General features: G+C 34.1%; 1 protein-coding gene and 1 long non-coding RNA gene across 4 annotated transcripts in view; both read left to right on the top strand.

Annotated features, from left to right (window-relative positions):
• The window catches only part of LOC110374966 (uncharacterized protein), a 415,421-nt gene that overhangs the window by 227,115 nt on the left and 172,092 nt on the right, over positions 1-16,214 (top strand). The window lies entirely within an intron of this gene.
• On the top strand, positions 6,045-7,102 carry LOC126055612 (uncharacterized). Its single transcript, XR_007511567.2, has 3 exons — positions 6,045-6,181; positions 6,472-6,610; positions 7,033-7,102. It is a non-coding gene; the product is annotated as an uncharacterized LOC126055612 (long non-coding RNA).

Here is a 16,214-nt window from a genome sequence, read left to right as displayed (position 1 = left end):
AAGCTAGTAAAAAAGTTGAATTATTCACCTAGAACTTGCTACCTTCGTAAGAACCCTTAGAGAGCAAATAACCTTTTCCTCAGCTTCCATAAGATTACACGTAAGAATAATCCCCACACTCAATCACCATAAAAAGCCGAAAGATGTGCGACACAGCGTCTTCCAACGTCTACTAATTACTACGTCCAATTAACGAGATCTATTCGACGCTAGTCTGCCAAATGAAACTACTTGGAGAAAGCTAGTAGTACCTGCTCAGTTTATCCTACTTATCTATAGTACTTAATGTTCTATAGCTAAAGGGTTTCTTTGGACGCGCTGATTTCAGGCAGTAATGGTCCGATTTATAAATTCTTAGTGTTAGATAGCCTACAGATTGAGAAAATCTATAGGCTACATTTTAGGGGAAGTGGTTTTCTAAAGGCCATTTTCAATATGCATATTCCTCTAAATAAAACTACTTTTATGGATTTTATCGCGGTTTTATTAATATTATTTAATTCCGACGTGTGTATATGTTGATTTGCTCACTACAACTAGTAGTGTTTTGTCATTAGCCTGTACCTACATATGTGAAATTACAGTCTCTAGTTACCAAAATAACAGGTACATAAATATAATATCGGCAACGGACGTACGTAAGTTATAATTACGTAAGAGAATGCAGTGAAACAGCTAAGCTCTTAATTTGAGAGCATCTAACATGTAGCGGTCAAGAAAATATGCACAACGCACAAAGCTTGCACGAACATTACAAAAGTGCATCTTACGAAGCAACACAAAGTTCTCGTACAACCCGACTCTTGCCAGGATAATGAAAAGGAGAAACAAAGAACTAAGAAAACATTGTTCTTTAGAACAATAGGAAACCTGGTTTTACAAGTGGCTGCTTGAAAAATATTTTCATTTTCTGTTCGTCTGTTTGTTTGTGAAATAAGAGTGTCAAAAGCAGTAAGGGGTCTGGATAAACTAGCTAGTCTTTTAAGAAAATAAATGTTTTATTTTTATTCTCAAAGTAAAGTACCTGTATTTCAAAGTTTCGCTTAATTCTTTAACAAAGATAAAAAGTCGCCTATTTGGTTTTCTGGTATATGAGCTTAATTATAATGTATATTATAACTTTTCCCATGGTTCCTGTCAGTATCTGGATAAACTATGCCTATGTTGCTCAGAAAAGGATGTATGAGTAACTTTCGAATAGTGAAAGAATTTTTCAAATTGGCTTAGAAGTTTCGAAACCTTTACTACAAACAAACTAAAAATATTTCCAGTTTATTATATGAGCATAGATATTTCAATGAACTCCCATATTATCAAATTCCGTATTTTAAGTTACGATGATATCAAGCTACCAAAAGTCATCAAAATTATACACATACTCAATTAAATAGATGATGTTATCAACATCGAATTCGGGAGCGTTTGAAATTGAACTCAATGTTTGATCAGGCTTCAATAACTTTTTATGTGAATCCATGATTGGAGTTTTATTAGAAATTGCTCCGTATGAAATTATTTTTAAATTAGATATTATTTTATCACAGTAAAAAGCAGTTTAGTATGTAAATGGGGACACGTTTGGATTTTATGTTTAACTATTTACTTTCGTTTTTTTAATTGTATTATGCAACTAATCGTATTGTGGTTGATGCGTAACATTGTATAAATGTAATCGTGTAATATGGGATTTAGTTATCCGAAACAAATTATTTTTATTTTACATTAGGTACATACCATATGTGATCATACTGTATTGTTTGATTGTTTATTTTTCTGAGGAACAATTTAGTCTTATTGGAAAAAAATAGTGTTAGACAGCCTATTTATGTAGCAACGCTATCAGCTAACTTTTTAACCTAGTACACGAAGTATTTCAAACAATATGAGGGTTTACACTGTCGGAAGCTAGTGATATATGTATATATAGGTCACAACTTACTACATATACGAATATTTAATTATTCGACTCTTTCCCTCAAAAGTCCAATTTACACTATGTACAATATTTGTATTCACAATACAAGACTCAGTCCACTACGGACGAACACAAATTTTGAGGCAAAGCTATCTCAAAGGGAATTACATTTTAATCACTAGGAAACTCTGATTAAAGACCAAAGCGAGACAGCTGTAATTTTGTATAGCTCTGTCCCGTCCCGTCCCGGAGCAAGAAATATTTAAATTAATTCTAAACCTTCCAAACAAACACAGTTGTGGAATCGACGAGATACCCCCCACACTCATAAAAGCCTGCGCCACAGAACTTACCCCTCCACTAACATTCCTTGTAAACCAATCCCTAGAAGAAAAAACTTTCCCGTCCCGACTCAAAATTGCTATAATTAAACCCATACCAAAAAAAGGTGGAAACTCTAATGACCCGAGCCAATATAGACCCATAGCACTTCTTCCCGCATTTTCGAAAATATTCGAAAAAGTAGTTACCAAACGTATGTGTAAATTCCTAGAAAAATACAACATTCTTGACAATAACCAATTTGGATTCCGGACAAATCGATCAACCACCTTAGCAGTCTATAAATATACACAAGAAATACTGACATATATAAAGGACAAAAACTATGCAATAGGCCTCCTCCTTGACATGACAAAAGCATACGACAAAGTATCCCACTCGATCCTATTAACTAAATTAAATGGAGTTGGCATCAGGGGAGATGCACTTGACTGGCTTAAGTCGTATCTTGCTGATAGGAAGCAGTATGTGCAGGTGGAACACCTCGATCACGACACATGTGAGCTACAAAACGTGCGCTCGGACATCCTGACCACGAACTGGTCTATTCCACAGGGAAGTGTGATAGGGTGTATACTATTCCTAGTATATATTAACGACCTGCCCAAAATATGTGACCACCTTTGTGTATTATTTGCTGATGACATCTCCATCCTCTTTAAAACCCCAACAAACAATCAAGAATACAACCATAAAATAACCGAAACATTTAACCTAATAAAATCTTGGCTCTTACATCACAACCTTGAAGTAAACAATAAAAAAACTAAAATAATACAATTCAAACCATACCAAAAACAAAAAATCAACCTCAAAACCATAACTAGCAATATCCAAATTGAAGAAGTCGAAGAATTTAAATTACTAGGAATCACACTGGACTCACATCTAAACTGGAAAAAACATGTCGAGCAGATAAAAACAAAGCTATCACAATTTTCATATGGACTTGGTGTTCTCAAAACGAACACAAAAGCAGAGTGTGCTCTCACTGCCTACTACGCGTATGCCTACGCATGGCTACGCTATGGTGTGATCATGTGGGGGCACAGCGTAGATGCCAAAGATATATTTATAGCCCAGAAGAAACTTGTACGAATAATATTCCACATAAAGCCAACAGACACCTGTAAACCCCACTTTATAAATAATAAAATATTAACTTTACCATCAATATACATATTAGAAATTGCCATTTTTGTTAAGAAAAATCTAAAAATGTTCAACTTTGAAAAGAACGAGCGCCGCAAAACTAAACTGATTTTACCAACACCTAGGATACAAATGTTTAAAAATAGCCCAGAATACCGAAGCATTCAAATCTACAATAAGTTACCTGAAAGCATCCGTTCCACCGAAACCCTAGGCATATTCAAATCTAGACTTAAGTTACTACTGTTAAAAAAATGCTACTATAGTGTACAGGAATACTTAGAAGATAGAAGCTTAAAATAATAAATAACCACCTCTAGATATAATTTAATTTGTTGTTTTAAATGTATTTATAAATAAAAACAAAACAGTATTATGTCGTTCCTAAAAACATTGTGCAATAAATAGTAATAATAATTAAGACATTGATAAACTAAAACTACTGTCATATACCTAAGTTGATATTGTAAATGTAAGCTTAACTAATAATTATTTCTGGATATTGTTAACTTCTTATAAATTAATGTTATATATATATATTTATAGTCTAAGTCATTATTATAATACTTTTAGCTTTAAGTTAATTTGCTGCGCCCTAACAGGGTAATGTGTACCTAGCATAAGATGCATCTGTATACATTTTGCAATAAATAAATAAATAAATAAATAAATAAATAATTAAAGTGCTGTAATATAAAAGTGTATACTACTTGGAGTTTTTAATTTGGATATTTGTGAAGGTTTAAGTTGTATGCTTTTTCATATATTTTTGTGTTGAAATCTGTTTTTGAATAGAAATAAATTGTATAGTTATGGAGAAAATATATATCATTAAAATGTTTGCCTATTTATTTGACAAGATTATAATTTGTAAAAGTATCGTGACTTTAATCGACTTCCCGAAAATTTGTTTTACTTTTACGTTCATTTTTGAAAATCGTTAATCACTGGTGGCACACCTTGGCTGCATGCGTCTATACCCAGTATAAATAGTTATAATTATATTGAAACCATTATAATACAAAACCTTTCCAATGAATCATCTAGAAGATTATTGAAAACCACATGAAAATCTTTTCAATACCTACTTTTTTTAGACACAGATGTACCTCTGATACCTATGAACATTGGACATCAGAGAGTTTTGAAGCAGTGAACAAACCTGAAAACCAAGTCAAATAACGATAATTATCAACAGGGAATCGAACCTATCAACGGACACTCGTCTATAATAACGCAACCGACGCCTATTAAGAGCGACCACATTTCCAATTTAACGCATGACGCGACAATCAATTTAAACATATTTGTTGACAATCCGAGATACTGCACTATTGGGAAAATCAATCATCAGTCTATGAATTGTGAAAGTATTATTTTGAAACCGCTTTTTGACTGTTTTCTGGGCATCTTTGTATCTTATGACTGCTGATTGACTTTATTTTTCGGTGGTTATCCGATATGCCACTATTTGTTCATTTTTAATTGGAAAATTAATCATTTAGGTGCTCGGAAAAATCGGCCATTGTTGAAAGAGTATTATGCTATAAGTTATTAGTCAAGTTATTTTGAAAAATACAAAAAATACGAGAAACTAAAAATAGTTACTTTTCTATTTTCTAGTTGAAATTACATTATTAACCTTATGTATTTTTCTTTTCAGGTAAGTTCCTCATCTCTTAAGCGGAATAATTAGTAAGTTTATATTATTATCTTCTTCATGTGTATACTACTGTCCACGTTAAAATAACATACAAAGTAACATTATGTACAAAAACCAGCCATTTTCGTTCGCCAAGGTAAGTTTTAATGAAACGTCTAGCCGTATACGATATTTAAAAAGTTTTTAATAGTAACATGTTGTTTACGCAAAAGTTTTTAATAGTATTGTTTGGAAAATGTGTTTACTTTTAAAATACGTTTTACATTTTTGAGATTTTTTAAATTTTGTTTTTGTTTAAAATAACCTAATAGATGCAAGAAGATTTTTTCTTGTATAAGCAATACGTAATTTGGTAATTATTAAGACAATAAATTACACACAGTATCCTCAAATAATGGTGCTTCCAACAAAGTGACACTGTTCCTTATAACGTGAATTGCCTTACCTCAATCTTAATTTAATGTTCTGCTTGTATATTATGTTAACGAATCTTGAAAACACGCATTATCAAACGAATTACTACACAAGCATCGGTGCAAATAGCAACAAAAGAAACGATTGGAACTGAGAGGCGGCCATTTTTTTTTCTTTTAAGCCTGTCATGCAACTGACAACCGCGTCGCGTCTGATGCGTCATCCGAATTCGTCTGACAATTTTAGGGTTTTCCAGATTCAGACGATTTAATATAAATAAATCTACTAGCCAAGTTTCCCACGTTGGATTATGAATGAGTGAATGAATCTATCACTTTTATGAATATTACAATGAGTAAAATCTAAACAGATTATAACGATTGTTCAATTTCAATACGATTCATAACTGAGATCCTAGACAATATAATATTGATTATTTTAGCTATTGTCTTTATCCAAAGAAAAATACATCCTTTATTAATTATCTCGTGTACAAGGCAGGTATTTAAATGTGTTAATGAGTTACTATTCTTCATTCAATTAATAGTATCCAAGCAAGCAGGATACCTATACGAGATAGACACGAGTACCTAGGTACTCCATTTTGTTATGAAAAAATTGTCTGTGGTTATTCTAAATTTATTTATAGTCATTTAATTAAAAAGTTTAAAATATGGAGATGAAGTTATTCTGCGGTAAGTGCATTTTTTACTTGTGCACAAGGTTTTTTTTATTAATAAAAGTAATTAAGTCCACTTCATAAGAAAATTTTATAAAATTGTTGTTAGTGTAATAGTAACAAAATTTTATTGAAATCCCTTGGAATCCGGTATTTAATCTATTTAACCTTTATATACCTCTATATGTTTTAACGAATTTACCATTGAAGTACAAAGAAAAAATATTCCTAAAATTTTTGTTTCTCCTCTACCTACAATAGACGGGTCAAAATTACATATTATTTATATCCTTTTTACCTCTCTAGCAATCACCCTATACGTCCTATTGGCGTTGTTACCACGAACTCATGCAATTTTCTGCACGGACGGCAACTCGTGTTTCTGCAACTACAGCTATGCACCAGTCTGTGCAACCAATGGGTGCAGCTACCTTAATACTTGCAGGTAAAACGTTTATTATATATTAGGTACTGGCTTCCGCCCGCGGACCCACGTCCCTAGATAACTGCTGCCCGTAACTGGATGGTGACAAAAAATATCCTATGTCCTTCTTTCGGATCTAGTTCCCTTCTAATTTTCAGCTTAATTAGGCTAATTACCCAGGCAGCCCCTAGACTGATTACATTATCAAACTATTTCTGACTTCTGACTATTTGAAATCGATTAACCAGTGAAAACCTCCTTTTAAGAAGTCAGTTAAAATAGCTTAAAAGCAAAATAATAATATTACTTTCTTCTTTTTGTTTTGGGAAATAGATTTTTAGTTGTTCATTATTTTGTCACAAATAATAATTTAAAATATTTTTGTAATCGCAAATGTCAACAAGATCTTTATTTATTATTATTTATATTTTTCGTTTTTTCAGATTAATTTGCGCTGAGGCAAGTTTTTCTAGAATAGGACCATGTCCAGAAACGTAAATTAAGGAAAGCAATAGGATTATAATTGTAATGTCTAAGTGTTGTTGAATTGTTTTTAACTCGTTTCCGAATTTTATTTTAATTACTTAAAATTAATTTTAATACATATTTAATTTTAATAACTAGAAAATGTATGACGAAGAAAATAAAACTATGTTAATTTAGAGCTTTCTCTTTATTCACCATTTCCCAATGTGAGAATTTGATTGAATGAAAATTATAACAATATTTCTAAATCACTTAAAACAGACTTATGTATATGCCTAATACATAGATGCCAAATCGATACAACTTTTCATTTTCAACTCGTTTCAATCATACAGAAACTGGCATTTCAAATCGATCATTTTTGACAACTCAGCTGAATCAATTCCTAGCCCGGACTGTAAAAACAAACTGAAAAAAGCAGTTTTTACTGCCTGTTGACATAACAATATTGTATTTGAAAATATTGCAGAGTCTATTTCAGTGTGTAAACGATCTGTTGGGAATTTCACCTCCAAAATATATATGAAACTTTTTCAGTTTTAGTTTTGGTAAAAACTAAGCATATATATTTTCATACAAAAAATACATACACGTGTAGCATAGATACTCAAATTGCAAAATTGGGCCACCGCACTGAAATGTTTTTTTTAATCGATCTAATGGGTTCTAAGATAAGAAGAATAAGAATCTTTATTTACAGAGACACGGTATTAGTGCGTTTAATCAAACAATAATGTTCATATCTTCAGCAGTTGAATTGTATGCCTAAATATAATATTTGAAATAAAATCCTATAAATGTGCCTTTGAGACTTAATCGTAGGCCCCTAATTTTTCATCCACGATGTTCTCATGGAAGCTAGATTCCCAAGAACACAAACCACCAAAGTCATCAACAAAAAATAGCTCTGTACGTACAAAGATCCCACATTTCTAAAAGATCCTTCCATATCATATAGGAGTAGTGTTGTGCAACTTTTCAAGTACTACCAATATGGCGTTTGGAGACCTCTCAACTGCAAATTGGCTATCTCACTCACCTTCACGTGAGCATCATTGAAATGGAACGTATACTTTAAGTAAGGAGACCAGTTTGTTCAAAAACTATTTAGCAATACCTGTACTGAAGAGTTAGAAAAGATTTCAGGGTTATTTTATATGCGTTTTACTCTTGATATGCTGTTGATTTAATAACTATTTTGTAAATTCCATTGATGCTAAAAATATTGATTATTATTTCTAGTCTTTTGTCACTGGATTTTGTAATAAATGTTTATTTTTGCACCCCTTTTTTATGTAACTACATAAGCATTAGTTGAGCTATTTATATAATTTCAATCGCCAAAACTGTAAGACAGATATTTTTCACAGTTTAAATATTCAAATTTAAAAAATCTGCAGCCAAAATGACGTCTCTATACGGAAATCCATTAACCACATACTAAAGAAACAATTATTTTCGTAATTATTCCACAGTATTTAATTAAAAAGCGCCCAGCTGTTCACTTGTGCATAATGGAACGTATACTGAGGGATTTCCGTGACGTCACTAACGGAAATTAAAATGGCCGACATGGTTCAAATAATAATAATGTATGCAGATTTGTTGGGTTCATGTTTCCCGTTATTTGATCTCGAATAGACGGGGAAAATGGTGCATTTTATGAAAGAATTGCGACTTTTTTGTAATTAAGTGAAGATATAATAGACTAGCTGTTGCGTGTGCTACCTACGTCCTGGGAAAACTATACTTTCCACAACCTGGTACAAAGTAGCCTTTCACGTTTTAGACTATCTGTGTATCTTCAATTATATCTTCAAGTCAAGTCTGAATAGAAACTAGATACGCGTATTCCTTCTAGGCAAGCGTGATCCATTTTCGATCACATTATCACTTGCCAACAGGTGTGACAGTGGTCAAGCACGAGCCTACTAACAAAAATCAGTTCCGTAGTTTTGGCGTGAAAGCTTGACAAACACACAAACAGACACAGTTATTTTCACATTTAAATACTAGTACTCAGCTACATTCGGTTAGACTGGAAGACGACTCTAACGTAGTTCGGAAAAAGCTCGGAGAATAATGATGATGATTTTCACATTTATAAAATTAGCAAGGCTTGACTTAAATTTACTGTCATGTTCATGAAACAAAATGCTTTAAACATCGCGAAAATTATCCAAAAGCGTCGTGTTACGTTTGATATTACATAGCAACTTAGTCTGCACCCGTCGAGCAATGTTGCTAAGTAATAACTTATTAAGCGCGCTGTAAGCTCTGTCGCCGAGTTGTGAAGCTGTGAGAGATATAAGTAGATATGAATAGCTGCTCCTTAATGCTATCATGCTGTTTTGGAATGTAAGCTGTTTGGAGTTGTAACAGGAATCTGTTTTATGAGTTGAGTTTTAAGGTATACCTACTGTTTTAGGTCGAGGAGGAATTGTTTAGGTATTTGACTCTCAATCAAAGTAAAATAAGTGAAAGAATTTTATCTTGATGATTATTCTAATGAGAATCTGAAATTGCAGTCTGTATTGTAATAAGGATAATGGATTTCAGTTCACTTAGCATTGTTGCTTAGCAAATTAGTGCCCTTTACAAATGCTTTGACAGTGTATCAAAATAAGTCCTATAACTAAAGTAGAAGGGAAACGACCATGTTCTTTTGGAGTCGTCCGTGTCTGTGAAATTACAACGTTTGTAACTTTAACATGGGAAGGGCGGGCAAAGATCCCGAATGAAACAAAAGAATTGTCTACAATGTCACAGTTATGTTACTATCAAAAGATTAACTTCTTCTTGGTGAGTCGATGGCAACTTAAAAGATTAACGAAGATGGTGTTATAAGCAATTATCTCGCTGCATCGCAACACATGTTTTGAGTAATAAAAAGAAATTGTTATATTCAGCATCACGTGATTCTCATATTTTGTAAATGCAATAAGCTTACGGCGCATTTAATTAAACTACCTACTTTAACATGTATGTACAGATTTTTCTTTTGATAAGTTTATATAATTCTAGATACATTTTTATAAATCTAGCAAATCTATTAAGTAACAGAAGTTTCAAGACATAAATAACGTGATTCTAGACAAAAACCAGTAAGACAAATGGCTTCCGATGTTCAGCTATTATGACAACTGTGATGGCACAACGCCAGCACATTCAATGTAGAAAACATGGATTTTATGAAACAATGCCAAATTAACTACAGATTGTAACCTTGGGATTTAATCTGCTAATTATTAAGTTTACTACTAAGGTTACTACTATTAAGTCTTCCGTTGCCTGTTTGGGATAAACTCAAAAATTACTAAACGGATTTGCATGCAATTTCACCGATTAATGGAGTGGCTCTGAGCGCTTTCAAAGACAAAAAACATTATATCCAACAAACATTGATCCAAGATTGTGATTTCATCATCATCCTCCGAGCCTTTTCCCAATCATGTTGGGGTCGGCTTCCAGTCTAACCGGATTCAGCTGAGCACCAGTGCTTTACAAGAAGCGACTGCCTATCTGACCTCCTCAACCCAGTTACCCGGGCAACCCGGTACCCCTTGGTTAGACTGGTGTCAGACTTACTGGCTTCTGAATACCCGTAACGACTGCCAAGGATGTTCAATGACAGCCGGGACCTACAGTTTAACGTGCCATCCGAAACACAGTCAATGTTGTCTAAGATATACTTAGAAAGTACATACAAACTTAGAAAAGTTGCATTGGTACTTGCCCGACCTGGGATCGAACCCACGCACTCATACTTGAGAGGTTGGTCCTTTACCCACTAGGCCACCACCTATGTGTGTATTGAAAAAGAATAGTTAGGTGTCTGGCAGTTTTGCTAGTCAAAATGACTTATTTTGATACCTTAAATTAATGATAGTAGTAGTAGTAGTAGTAGATCGCAAGAAACACAACCTTCCACCATATTTTTCACCTTCAAGAAATACAAATTACCATTCTTTCAAATTCAATACTCCAGTCCCTTCCTAACACAAGAAAGACGACAATATTGCAAAATCGACAATTCTTGAGATCCACTCGAGTATTCAAAATGTCCAGAAGACAGACACTCGACAGTTCTCGTCTTGGAGATCAAAGACAGACAAACAGACAGACGGACAGACAGACTCGAGGCCTAATTGTGAAGTTGTTCTGTTGAATAGATATTCTAATTGTAGGGTACAATGGGAAGCTGGGTATTGTGAATGCAGGCTAGGATTTGTAGTATTGTTTTGGTATAACTTAGGCAGTGTTATTTGTCTTTAACAAAGATATATACACTGTATCTATGTGTATATTATATTTGGCTTTGTGTTGGCATAAAGACGGATTCAATGAAGGGACAAAATGGCTTAGGTACAGAGAGAGCTATTATTTAAACAAGGGTTTAGGGATACTTACTTACCTAATATTATAAATGTGAAAGGTACTGTGACTAAACTAAATTAAGGGTGTGTGTAGATAGTCTACAGCTTGAGAAAAGATATAATATAAGTAGGCCTCTTTTTATCCGGGTGCGGACAGTAAATCTGTCGAAGCAAAGAAAAAATCACGTTTATAATTCTATGTTTAGTTTTGAACTTGAAATCTCAATTCATTGAAAGGCACTTATTTCTTGAACATCATCAACTTCCAATTAGCTAACCCGAAACAAAGGACTGCAATATATTGAGAATACAATTGGTAGCAACATGGCCATTGCAGGTAGATAATGGACCGTCACTCACCCCACTGCTCACAGGTTTGGCGACACGGTGACACTTCATCTATTTGTAGCTAGGATCTTGTTTTATTCATAACGGAATAGGATTCATTTGGGGTATTCAGATACACTCGTGTATATTGGGATACTGGGGTCTGGGTGGTGTGTTAAAGTGTCAACATATGCCTAGCCCTTTTCCAATTTCAATTCCTATGTTGGGGTGAGATTCCAGTCTAACGCTATGCGTTTGAGTACCATTGCTTCCAATGAAGTGACTCAGGGAAAAAGGATACCCTTTCTTAAGACGGTTCGTCCAACGAAAGATGGTGTAAATCAATTGGAGATTTCTCTGATGCACGGGTGTATCAATCTCCAACTTCCAGACTCGGGACTACTAGGTAAAAGTTTCTGATGCAATTTTGGCTCGACCCGGGAGTCGTAACAGAGTACAGTAGTCGTGCTATGCAACTACTTAACCAACGAGATAGTTGAATACATCCTACATGCATAACCATTGTTCAATAACCATTTCCTCTGAGTTACACTTACAGCTCAGACAATTTCACACACCTCTCTCACGCCATTTCTCCATTTGACCACAAAGGCTTGGACCAGCAAGCTTAGAATTACTGGAGCGATTTCAAGTACAGACTGACAGACAGACTATTATCTGAAGCTCGTGTGAATTGGAAGTGGGAATTATTCTGAGGTATGTAGTGCAGTCTGTATGTGCAGTTTTTGAATAATGAAAATGGATGTAATGATTTGAAGGCGTGAATTGCAATTTTGGAACATGTATTAGGCTGATATATGGCTTTTTATATATCTTAGTTGTTATTTATTGCAAGGAAGAAAATATTTATTGGATAGACTATATGGTTATTTTTCTAATAAAGACACATGCCCAGGGCGGTGAATATGGGCAAATCTGTTTAGCCTAGCCTGTTTAGCCTTTGACCAGCAGTGGACGTTTAAAAAATGAACACGACTGAATGGCTAAAATATTATCTTTCTAATAATATACAAAACTTTTCCGTTTAATTAAAATACGAATACTTAAATGTGACATTGAAAATCGCAAACCGCTGGAGTTGTTGAATATGTGCACTATATTAATATGAAATGTACAGAATAAGTTGGGCAATATTTTAAAAAGTCTCTCTTGCTTGGACACCATTTTTCAGAAGCTCTGGCTTCTTGCCAATTATGATAACCTACATGTGAAGCATAGTGCATTGAGTTGCATATTTAAATTTTACATTGAAATATGAATGTTGAGACAGACGTTGTTATGTGGCTGAAAAATATATCTTACTTTTGTAATGTTTTTTACAACTGGTTCTTTTAAATATTTCAATTCATGCATTAAAAAAATATTTACGGAGTGGCAATACAGAAAGAAACTGAAATAGAGTTTATTTTAAAGTAACACAATAACGCAACTTTTCTTAACTAAAACTGCTAAATTAACTGCCAATAAATAACCTCTAATAAATTTTAACTACCCTCAAAACCACTAGCTACATCCAAGTTTAAAACAAATTGACCCAAAACTGGTGGAGCGGCTGATTGGAATTTTGTTCGTAAAGCCTCAAGTAAAATGTACCAAAATAGTAACTCTCTCAGAGTTATGGGCGCCTAGTACCTACAAGTTCGGTGATAACCAGAGATTGGGTACGGATTTTCGGATTTTCGACCCAAAATGGAATTTCTGGAAACCGATTTTGGTATCTCAAATAGTGGGTGACAAGGGTTGTATGGAATTTTGGATTCTGAATCGCTTTTGATAGTTCTTTGGTGAAACTGTGAGATAAATCGGCCGTGAATCTTGTAAGGTGACAGCTTAAGATAGTTTGAGATAACCAACTTTGGTTTCGGATATCTGACTGAAGAATCTATTTGTAACAGGAGAAGACATTGTTTGAAAGTTATGGTGTAGCAGTTTGTATTTATTTAATCTAATATTCTGATGGTAGAAGGAGTAAAAAAATATGTGTGGTTTTTCGAAACAAAAAATATAAAAAATAAAAAGTAACGCTATCTACGTAGAAAGGTAATTTCGCGTGAAGAATTTTAAAGAGGTAGGGTATGGCTTTTTTGGTTTACTTGGAAAAAGTCGCCTACACGTTATATTTCTTTATTTATATCTGGAAACCTTAGCTTGTAAAAATTGTGTTTTATTTTCTTTCATTCAGCAGCTTTTAAAGTATAAATATACAAACTTGCAACATGCAAAACAGAAACTGGAAACTGTACTCAAAAAGGTTGGACTGTTTGCAATATTAGTTCAATGTCTGCTTTTAGCTTAAATAGTTGTGGCTTGCCACTCTTTTATATCAAAACTAGCCGTTTTAGCCTGTACGTACAAGGATAAAATATAGCATACTAGCTGGTGCCCGCGACTTCGTCTGCGCAGGTTTAGTATTTCGAACAATATGTTTACAAATTGTAGCCTATGTGTTATTCTGATATATAAGCTATATTATTGTAAAGTTTCATTAAAATCCATACAGTAGTTTTTGCGTGAAAGAGTAACAAACATCCATACATCCATACATACAAACTTTCGCGTTTATAATATTAGTAGGATGTTACTAGGGAAGGGTGTAGCTTTACAACTATACAGTACCTACATTTTTTCCTCTTTTTACCTCCCCACTCAGAGACATTTAATGGTTACTTAAGCCATTCCTTAGTGAAGGATTTGTATGACATTCCGTCACTTAGGAGTGACTCAAGTAATCATTAAATGTCTCTGAGTGGGGAGGTTAGTATTGGTATTGATATTACAGAAAATTCATACGTTTTGACACTATTTTTAAATGACTCGACCACTCAATTCCCTTCAGACTGCAGGTAAAACCACGTGAAACATTCTGTATCATAAGTTTCCCGGTAATAATACTCGCTCATTTCAGAGCTCGATAAATTCATTTGAAGTCTCGCAAAGTTAGCGAAACTCTTGCTGTTACTTAGCTGTAGTTTTTTATTTTCTTTAGTTAGACGCTGCGGGAAGGAAACACTAATGACTGGCGTAGATAGTAAGGCAGACTACAAGAAATTCTCACTTGAAACTAGCTATTTTCCATAGTTCCACCCGCGTTTTGAGGTAACTTTTTCCCGTACCTGGTCACCCATGTCCTTTCCTGGCTTAAACTATCCGTCATTCTCAATCTGCCTAGCCTTTTTCCAACTATGTTGGGGTCGGTTTCCAGTCTAATCCGGTGCAAACTTAAGACAAGTCCCTTATCTGAGTACTCAACCCAATTGCCCGGGTAACCCAATATCACTAGGTAAGGCTGGTTGTCAGACTTCTGATTACCCGTGACGACTTCCAAAGATAAAAAATAGCTACGCAGAAATTTTATTCACACACTGCATACTAAATCATTTGCCAATTTCCCAAAAATCCCTTCCGGGTCTCTCTGAACATTAACCTATATCAAAAGATGGAGTTCTGATTCTATTATAATTCTATCGCTTCCAAGACTAACATAAAATTCTTGTAATGTATTTTTTTTCTGTTAAGAATTCAAGGCACAGCTAAAATCGGAGACGCTCTTATTTCGAAAGTCGTTTTGTTTTTTTTTGTTTTTTATTTAGTAATATTTTCTTTGTATTTACTGTACTTGAGCTTAAAGATATTATGTGTAATATAGAATCGAAGTCGTCCGATATCATGAATGCCGTCAAACAGTTTTTATGGTTTGATGTTTGATGCCGACTTGACACCTGATCGTTTGTATTGGGTGTACTGCTATTCATCTCCTCATTGATTTATGAGTATACCTAAAGTCAGAAGTTATTGTTTTTTTTTAAACTACTTTCCGTGTACACACTTTTGTATTAAGAAACAACAATCCAATAGGATTTCTATCTCACCAATCTATTTGATAAGCCTATAACAGATGACATATCAATTTCTCAACCCAGTCTCAGATTGTCAGAGATTGGTGAAATATTTCTTCTACGAAGAAACAATTTTGTGCCCTTTTTGTAATAGAATTGTTTCTAATCTCGAAGTAAAGAAAGATGAGCGGAGATGCCATAATGCAGGTAGGCCAGACGTTTTCTTCTAAATCAAATACGTGCGATGGGCACGAACAAAATAATCAATTACCAGTGAAGGCAAGGCATTCGGGTTCTTGGAGACGTTTGTCATTAATTTTTGGCTTCTGAAAAATGGGTGGGTTCCAAAGGCGTATATGAGCCTCCTAGTACGTCCTCGTCCTCCCCCGAACATCCGCATTTTAGCGCGTTACTTTCGTAGAAGATTTTCCAGTATGGCACCTCCGCTAGTAATTTTGTCCTCCATGAGTCTAAGCCATTCTTTCAAAGATACGAAATTCCATGAGAGTGTAGTGCGGAATTTTAATAACGTTTGTCGTTTTATTTTTTTGTTGGTATTTTGCGCCTACTTTGATACAG

The sequence above is a fragment of the Helicoverpa armigera genome, chromosome 25 (assembly GCF_030705265.1).
Source record: "Helicoverpa armigera isolate CAAS_96S chromosome 25, ASM3070526v1, whole genome shotgun sequence".
NCBI lineage: Eukaryota > Metazoa > Arthropoda > Insecta > Lepidoptera > Noctuidae > Helicoverpa > Helicoverpa armigera.
The sequence above is the reverse complement of the archived record's forward strand: the minus strand, read 5'-3'. Positions and strand labels throughout refer to the sequence as shown.